Genomic DNA, 8,490 nt, shown 5'->3' with positions numbered 1-8,490 from the left:
TGTACCTGCACCCCCTTCTGTTAAAAGCTTCTTCAGCAACTCAGCCCTCCAGCCAAGTCACACACCTACTATGTGCAATCAAACAAAACCACTTCTGGGGTACATCTTTAACAGGGATCTATCTCAGTTTCCCCGCTATAATGTCTCTGAGTCTGGGCCCTCAGACTGTTGCCCACTCTGGCAGAGAGTGGTGCCCCAAAGGCTTCTCCTCCTGGCAGTAACTTATTCATCCTTACCTCAGAGTCCTATCATAGTCCAGTGTTCACTAAGCTCACCTCACAGCACCATCTACCATCACACTGCTTGAGATCTCCAGAGGAACTAACTGCAGCTCTTTTTTATAGGGCCTTCCCGGCCCCTGATTGGACGCTTCCTCTGCTTCCTCTCTAGCTCTATTGTATCTCTGGTGCAGAATGTGGCAGGACCACAAGGCCTCCAGAAGAGGGCCTCAGGACTTGGTCCACTCCCTCACAGGGATAGTTGAGCACTTTCACCTCCAGTGACATATTTGGTGGGAAAAGGAAAATGAAGCGATTTATGCTCTCCCTCCCAACCCCCTGCAACATTTCTCACAATTCTTCCCTATGTTGATCAACCAGGTCAAGGGTGATGGCTCAGGGGTGCCCCTTGTCTCCACTACCCTCTGGTCAGGGGAGGAGTCCATGACTCCCTCCTCCATGCTGCTTCAAACAGAGCGAAAGAGCTTCACACTCACGCTTATTTACAGGGCTGCTTCTAGGAAGACAGGGGAGGTCAGAGCAGTGCAGGAGAGTAGGAAGGAAAGGAGGGAGTCAGAGTTATGTAGTGAGGAAGTAGGGGGGCTTCAGCCATGACCCCAACATGCTACACATCCATATGCCCCATTTCTGACCCACCATGAAAATATGCTCCCCACCTTGCTGCGACCAGCCAAGATGGGACACTCTGGATGAGCATGTTCAGTGCATGCCACAGGCACACAATACCAAGGCCAGGCTGAGGAGCTGGGAATGGGCATGTTTAGTTTATGCCACAACTATGAGACCATAGTTGAGAACTAGTACTCTTGGGGCAGGCACTGCAGTGACTGCAGTGAAGATCTAAGAACTGGCATGGTCTGAACTGCCGTGCTGTGAGCCTGGCTTAGGCCCCCTAGCGCTGACATAACAGGAGTGGGATAAGAACATCCCTGGAGATGAAAGGAGCAGTTTGCCCCTCTCAGAGCCGTTGTTTCAGTCTGTGATAATCTCCATGGAGTGATCTTTCTAGAACATCTCGTTGCAATGACTTGACTATGTCATACTCGGAGCCTGGTAGGCAACAGATGGATGTGCAAAGCCCCTTCTCTACACTGCAGGCCCAGAATTGGTGGAGGCACTTTGCATATTCATTCTCCTTCCCTTTCTTGTAACCAGTTGGTGTATGCACACACTCTCTCAGCCTCACTACCTTCCCACAGCCCCTCCATGCTTACCAGGGGCACGGAGTGACCAGAAGGGGGTGGAGATGGGGGACGAGTGGCGCTTGGCACAGCAGAGGGACTGGAGGTGGTCAAAGCAAAGCGCATAATGACAGAAGGAAGGTTGGTGGAACTAAGGCAGTGTTGGAGCAGTAGGGGGCACCGGAGCAGTGAGGGGGAACATAGGAGGTCAGAGCAGTGTATGGCAGATTGGGGTGGATAGGTGATGCTCAGACCTGTGCAGTGGAGGATGCTGGGGGTGTCATAGATCTTAACTGCATATTTGGCTGTGTCCAGAGGTTGGAGTGTGCATTAGATAGGGTACTCGTAGCACCTGGGAGCCCTAGTCATGGACCAGGACCCCATTGTGCTGTACAAACAGAACAAATTAACACAGCCAGGCAATAAAGCACACAAATGGAAACACCTGGGATGGAGGGTGGCCTCAGATGACTCCTGGCAGATGACACAGCTACTCTGACTCTTATTGGACACCTGTCAGTATCTCAGAACCCAAATGACTTTCTGATCAGCTGTCCATATCTTGCTTATCACACTGCTCCTGTCTAAAAGACAGATCCTGCTCTGGAGAGCTCAGAAGCTAAGACAAGAGACAACAGAGAGATACAGACTGACCAACAAAAAAAGCCAATGAGATCATACTGGTCAGCATGAGAGACCATGGTCTCAGCACATCATTGGCTGAATTCAGCATCCTGGAAGGACACATCAGAAGGACCCTATAACATTGTCTGTCAGGAAGAGGGCTTTAGTGGAAGAGGTGGGAGATGGCAGAGGGGAGAAGGCTGTTTCACCTGATCGGGAACTTGAACCCCAGGCCCACCACAGGAACCCTGTAACAAGCAGGCAAGGTCTGTCTATTCAGACTTATCCCACTGCATGTCTCTCCCTGCCTCTTGGCAGAGTTCTCTAGTCAGGGGAGAATCCTAAGGCCAGCTCTTCCCTGGGGCTTCCTCTTCCCTCCACTGCCCTAGAGTCCTTCCCTGGCCCTCTCCTGCCCAGAGAGACAGAATTCTTTCTTTCCTTGCATCTGCTCTAGGCTTCCTCTCTATACAGTAAGCACTCTGCTCCTCACTCACCTGGGACTTATCAGTCACTGGGCTGAGTCCACTCTTCAAGTACAGCCAGGAGCCCTAATTGAGTTCTCCAGCAAACTTTTTCTGAGCCTGTGGAGCGTGTATCCCCCATTGCCGCTCTACCCACGAGACAGTTCTTTGGTAGGGAGAAGAGACAGCTAAATAAATCCAGTGAAGGGCGCAGATCTCTGTTTCTTTAGGAAGCCCACATGACCAACCAAATGTGCTCGTGCTGTGAAGCAGCTCATGCCCACCCAGTCACTGCGAGTAGGCTAGTAGAGAATATTAAACGTTAGCAAACCCAGGCTCCAGGTCACAGCTCTGCCTCAGGGCTCAACAGGAGCAGTGTGATAAGCAAGATATGGACAGCTGATCAGAAAGTCATTTGGGTTCTGAGATACTGACAGGTGTCCAATAAGAGTCAGAGTAGCTGTGTCATCTGCCAGGAGTCATCTGAGGTCACCCTCCATCCCAGGTGTTTCCATTTGTGTGCTTTATTGCCTGGCTGTGTTAATTTGTGGTTGTATTTTAGCTGGCATTATGATTTATTTGCATATAAATCCCTCCAAAAAGGGGGTGGGGTTGGACTCTGATCCCTGTCATGTGACAAGGACAGAGCCTTCTTACCCTTGTCTATGTCATATTCTTCAACCTGAAAATAAAGACTAGATTCTTCCTAGCACCCTTGTATATCACACCTTTATTCCACCATAATATCAGCTTCAGCCTCATATCCTGGCAACCGTCCCTTTGAACACCCATAACCATTTGTTTGTGAGTCAGCAAATGGCCAATCACCTTATGCACAAACCATCCCCTTTCTCCTGTGCTGTCCAGTGCTTCCTGCTTTGCTCCTGGCTGCAGAAGGCTTTCAGCAGATGAACTGGTCCTAGACATTGCTGGTCCATTGCTTTCCAAGATAAAGTCCTGATTCCTCCCGGCACATGGGTCACTCACTGGAATGTTACCATGTTTAGACAGATGGACATGGGGGTAGAGCCAGGTGTACTCAGAAAATTAATTTCTGAGGAAATCCATGCATGGCATAAGCTGGAAGAGTCTGATGCAGCCAGCTAGTCTGAGAATGCCCTGTGCTCAATGGTTAAATAGGTTGAAATGGAGGAGAGGAGTTCCTGGGGTGTGCTGCTCCTCCAAGCCAGGGAGAGAGGAGGGCTGTTTCCTCTTCTTTTAGCTGAGAAGAGGAGCCAGGAGGAAAGGAGCCAGGAGAAACTCTGTAGCAGGTGCTAGTGTTTTTATCTGCTCTTCTCATCAGGATTCGAGTTCATTTTCCTGTTATGTATGCAAGGGAGTTAATGGCTCCAGGTTGTTTCAGATGTGAATGGGGGGGATGAAGAGCAGGATCCAGACCTCGCTGTGCCTTTTCTTGGGGCTGCTATTCATGGGCTGGCATATTAATATTCTGTTGTTCTGTGCAGTTTCCCTTCTTTTTATTCTTTCCGACACACAGCAAATAAATAAACCTGAATTATGCCCCGAGTATCTTCTCTAACCTGATTCCTTTTGGCAGGAGTGTCCCATGGAGTGTGGGGCAATGGGCACTTCCTTGCACACTAATTCTCCACTGCAGCGCACAGTCTGTGACAGACATCAGCTTAGATTAGTGTTCAACCCTCCCCACTTCCTCCTCCTCGACCCAGTCTCTGTCGCAGTCCTTCATGGGGGGGTAGAGGGGGACAAAGGTAAGGAGAGGGGAGATGAGGCTGAATGTGCTTTTGCTGTTTGTGTTCCCGTGGGCTCCAGGCTGGCTCAGATGTGGTTTCTAAAGGGTAGGTAGTTCCACAACATGGCAAGCAGCCGTAGCCTTTATTTCTCCACGAGACTGCATTCAGGCAATCACAGCAAGAAGCACAATGCTCCAGCCATGGGCTTGCTGTGCTGTGGAGAGCTTCCTACCGCAAATGGGGATATCCTGAGCACACAGGGCAGAGTCAAGGAGGAGGCTACAAAACAAATACCAGTCCTAGTAAGAGGAGACAGAAGGAGACAAACCATTTAATCATGGCTAAGAAGCCTTGGGATTTGCCTACACTGGCAAGTTTTGTCGAGGAAAAGTGCCATTTGTCAACAAAAGTGCATGAGTGTTCACACTGCAATGTGTCTTTTGTCAGGCTCTTTTTCAGTGACAAAAAATTTGCAGCTCCATGAGGGACTTTTGTCTTTCCCCCTCCGTGTTGTCAACGAACATGCAGAGTACACACCTCATGGCATTTTGTCGCTGATTCTGGCCTCCAGAAAGTAGCCCACAATCAGCCACTCCGGACAGCTGTTTGAACTCCACTACCCTGCAGCCAGGTGACCAGCTTCTCACCCCGCCCTCTTTGCAAGGCCCACAAAACGTAAACCCCATTTCCTGCTGCCTGAGCACCTGTCCCCCCTGGGTCCCTGGGCTGGCTGACAGCGCAGTGGTCTCATGGCATCTTCCCTCCTGCCCATGTCTGGTCATCACACTTGAAGTGCTGCAGAGCTGTTGGATCTGATCAGTACATGGGGAGAGGAGTCTGTTGGTCCGAGCTAGGAGCACCATTTCAGGTTGTGAGGTGTGAGTAGGGGGTGACAGGCACATGTTATGATAGTGGGGTGGGCAGAATGAGGGCGGGGAGGCACAGCGAAGACAGTGGCTTCAGCAGTGTTCCTGAGCATGCTTAGTATAAGCCAAGCAGCAAATGGGGGGAGAGAGGTGGACCAACCCTGTCTGCCTTCTCCCTCCCCACACACATCACCATTTTCCAGGAGCTACAAAGACACTTGAAAACTTTCATTTTTTGGCAGATAATTTAACAATTAGCTGACAGGAGCACTGTATCTGTATAAAATAGAGAAAATTTAAAAAAATTAGACCCACTCAGCTCTAATTCTAACATATTCTGACAGCGTGTGACCAATCACTTAAGTGACACTGGTTAGTCTTAAGATTTTAATGTATATTCTCAGAGCTCAACAAATCCGCTTATCTACTCGCCTGTGGCAAGTAGATTTTAGCCAGTCGCCCCATTCACTGGCGGTGCGCGCATGCGCAGTGCGGGTCTGGCACATGCACGGTGTGGGGCTGGCAAGTGGGTTTTTGACGCAGTCGTCGAACCCTGTATATTCTTACTTTGATATTCACTCTGCAGGGAGAGAGGCTTTCACAATCAGGACTGCTGGGCTCTCTCTCAGCCTTTGGAGAGGAGATTGGGTTTAGTGGATTATAGCAGGGGGCAGATACATCTGGGTTCTATATAAGAACATCAGAATGGTCATGCTAGGTCAGACCAATGAACTCTGACAGTTCTAGTCTCTGGCTGCTCCAATTCTGCAGCCAAGTGCTGTGCCTCAGTGCTCCACCTGTAAGCAAACAATTCTCCCTTAGAGTCACACAAACTATTCAAGGCGCAACAAGCTGCAATAATCATGGAAATATTGTCCTCAGTAAAGTCTAGCCTGCCATAGCGACACCTCCACCTTGCCTTCAATCTGTCTCCCAAAGCAGTGTTTCCCAATTTTATTTGGCCACGGAACCCTTTTAAACAAGAAGGAATTTTGCGGAACCCCTAATAACAGTCTTATGTATGGAGCTGAAAAAGTAGACCACAAATAAGTAAGGATAATAATAAACAAATGCTAAACTAGGTCATGATATGTAGATTAATCTATCATAGTCAATTTATATTGTCACGGTTAAATTTTTAAATACAAGAAATCACACGACTAAACTGAAGTAAAATATTCGCAAGAGCACTGTCTGCACACTCCCATACAAGCTACTGGTTTGACAGCTGAAGCTTCAACTTGTCCAACGTGGCACTAGTATATTCGTAGTCAGTCACCCACGTGATCCACACTCCCTGAGAGAGAGTACAGGGATTTATGGTGGTATATAACAGGCAATGGCACCAGTGATTGACTGCGCGCGCAGGACTGAGTAGTGACATCATCATCCCCACTCTCTGGCTAAGCTGGCATTACACAGGGACACTTATCGTGGCAAACACAAATTGTTCTCAATAAAATTCATAAATGCTCAAATATTAATTATCATTTTTAAAAATCATAAAATGTTATTTTCTCGTGGAACCCTTATTTTCACTTCGTGGAACCCCTGGGTTCCATGGAACACCATTTGGGAAACACTGTCCCAAAGGAATGTTCGACTTGCAACACCTGCTCAGACTGTTGTTAAAATGCCCCTTACTGCTGTCCAGGGGCCTCGAGTATGGTTTCATGTGCCAGGACTGCAAGAGGTAAGCCAGATCTCCCAGGATCACAAAAGGCATGTCCATATCCCCCCACTGTAATCTTGTGGTCTGGAAAGAAAAGCCCTGCCTGCAGCTTTCCATACAGGCCTGTTCCTGAAGATGTGCCTTTTCAGATCATTCTGCATTGATGTATCTGAAAATTCCATGGTGATTCACAAGTTCTTGCAGCACCATTGAGAAGGATCCCTTCCTGTTGATGTACTTGGTAGCAAGGTGGGCTGGGGCCAAAATCGGAGTATTTGTGCTATCGATTACCCTCCTACAGCTGGGAAATCCCATGTCTGGAAAGCCAACCACTATGTCATGCACGTTTCCCAGAATCACAGTGCTCCATAGCAGAATGCGATTGATTGCCTTGCACACTAGCAGACCCAATGGTAGCTTCCACACAGCAATTGCCACACCCGTCTCCACCAAAGGGCAGCTTTCATTCTGGTTCCTTGTGCTGCAGTTCGGGAGCCAGCTCATGACACAGCTCCAGGAAGGTTGCTTTGCACATCCTGAAGTTCTATAGCCACTGGGCTTCATCCCACACCTGCATGACGGTGCAATCTCACCAATCAGTGCTGGTTTCCCTAGTACAAAAGCACCAATGCACCCTGTACAGATGCTCTGTGACTGACAAATTCAACAGATTGTTGCTGTCCAGTGGGGCTGACAGCCTCACCAGGTCTCTCGGCAAAGTGGAGGGGGCAGATCTGTGCCCTCAGCAGGGGTGGAGCCTCAGGTGGAAGGAGTGGGGCTGGGCTCCTTCTTGGTGCACCCAATAGGCTGCCCTCTCAGCTGCCCACAGTGCTCCAACAGAGATTTAAAGGGCCAGGACTCCGCTGCTGCCACTTGTGCAGTAGCAGCAGCCAGAGCCCTGAGCCCTTTTGAATCACTGGGCCCTGGACAATTGCCCCCTTTGCCTCCCCCTGTCAGTGGGCCTGCCACTGTCCATACCACATGCACAGTCCGGCTCCTCTAAGTCTTCTGTCAGTAATTTCAAGACGATCTCTGCTGCCATGTGCCAGGTCCTCACCACAGTTAACAGAGCAGATGAGAGATGGGCAGGATCCAGTCTTTCTTGCTGCAGTGCACAGCAGAGAAGGGCAGTTGGAAAAAAGGTGTGAAAAGAGGCTGAGAGTATAGGGCACCTTTCTGCCTAGCCCAATGGATCTGGCTGAGCACCTGGCTGTTCGGGCAGGCAGCCCTAGCCATTGTGCTCTGGTATGTGCTGTTACTGGAGATCTTTATACAGGGAGATCATGGCAGTTGTCACAAGGGAGGGGAGTGATAATGAGTAGCCTGGTTTTACAGCAGCTGATGCCTGAATGATGGCCCTTAATTGGCTTCTGTATGAGTAAATCCCTTTTCTCCGGCCCTTAGAGAGATAGCACTGCCACAGGCGGAGCCTGCACCATCTCTTCCAGCAGCAGGCTGGGGGAGGGAGGAAAGCTGAATGGAAGGGGGCAGGTGAATATGTTTCTGAGATCCTTGTTTTGCTATAGGCATAGAAAATTCACTCTGCCTCAGATAATTAGGCAGTTTCTCTCTGGACTGCACTGAAAGGAAAATACTGATTGTGCCATCAAGGGAGGAGAAAGCATCGTTCCTGCTCTATTTCTATGTCACTCTTTCTGAAATGAAGACAGCATGTTTGTTGAAGGCCTGCAGTGACTCAGGGAAGGGTGAGCTTGCAGCTCCAGGGCAGTGTTGT

The sequence above is a fragment of the Pelodiscus sinensis genome, chromosome 4 (assembly GCF_049634645.1).
Source record: "Pelodiscus sinensis isolate JC-2024 chromosome 4, ASM4963464v1, whole genome shotgun sequence".
Taxonomy (NCBI): domain Eukaryota; kingdom Metazoa; phylum Chordata; order Testudines; family Trionychidae; genus Pelodiscus; species Pelodiscus sinensis.
The sequence above is the reverse complement of the archived record's forward strand: the minus strand, read 5'-3'. Positions refer to the sequence as shown.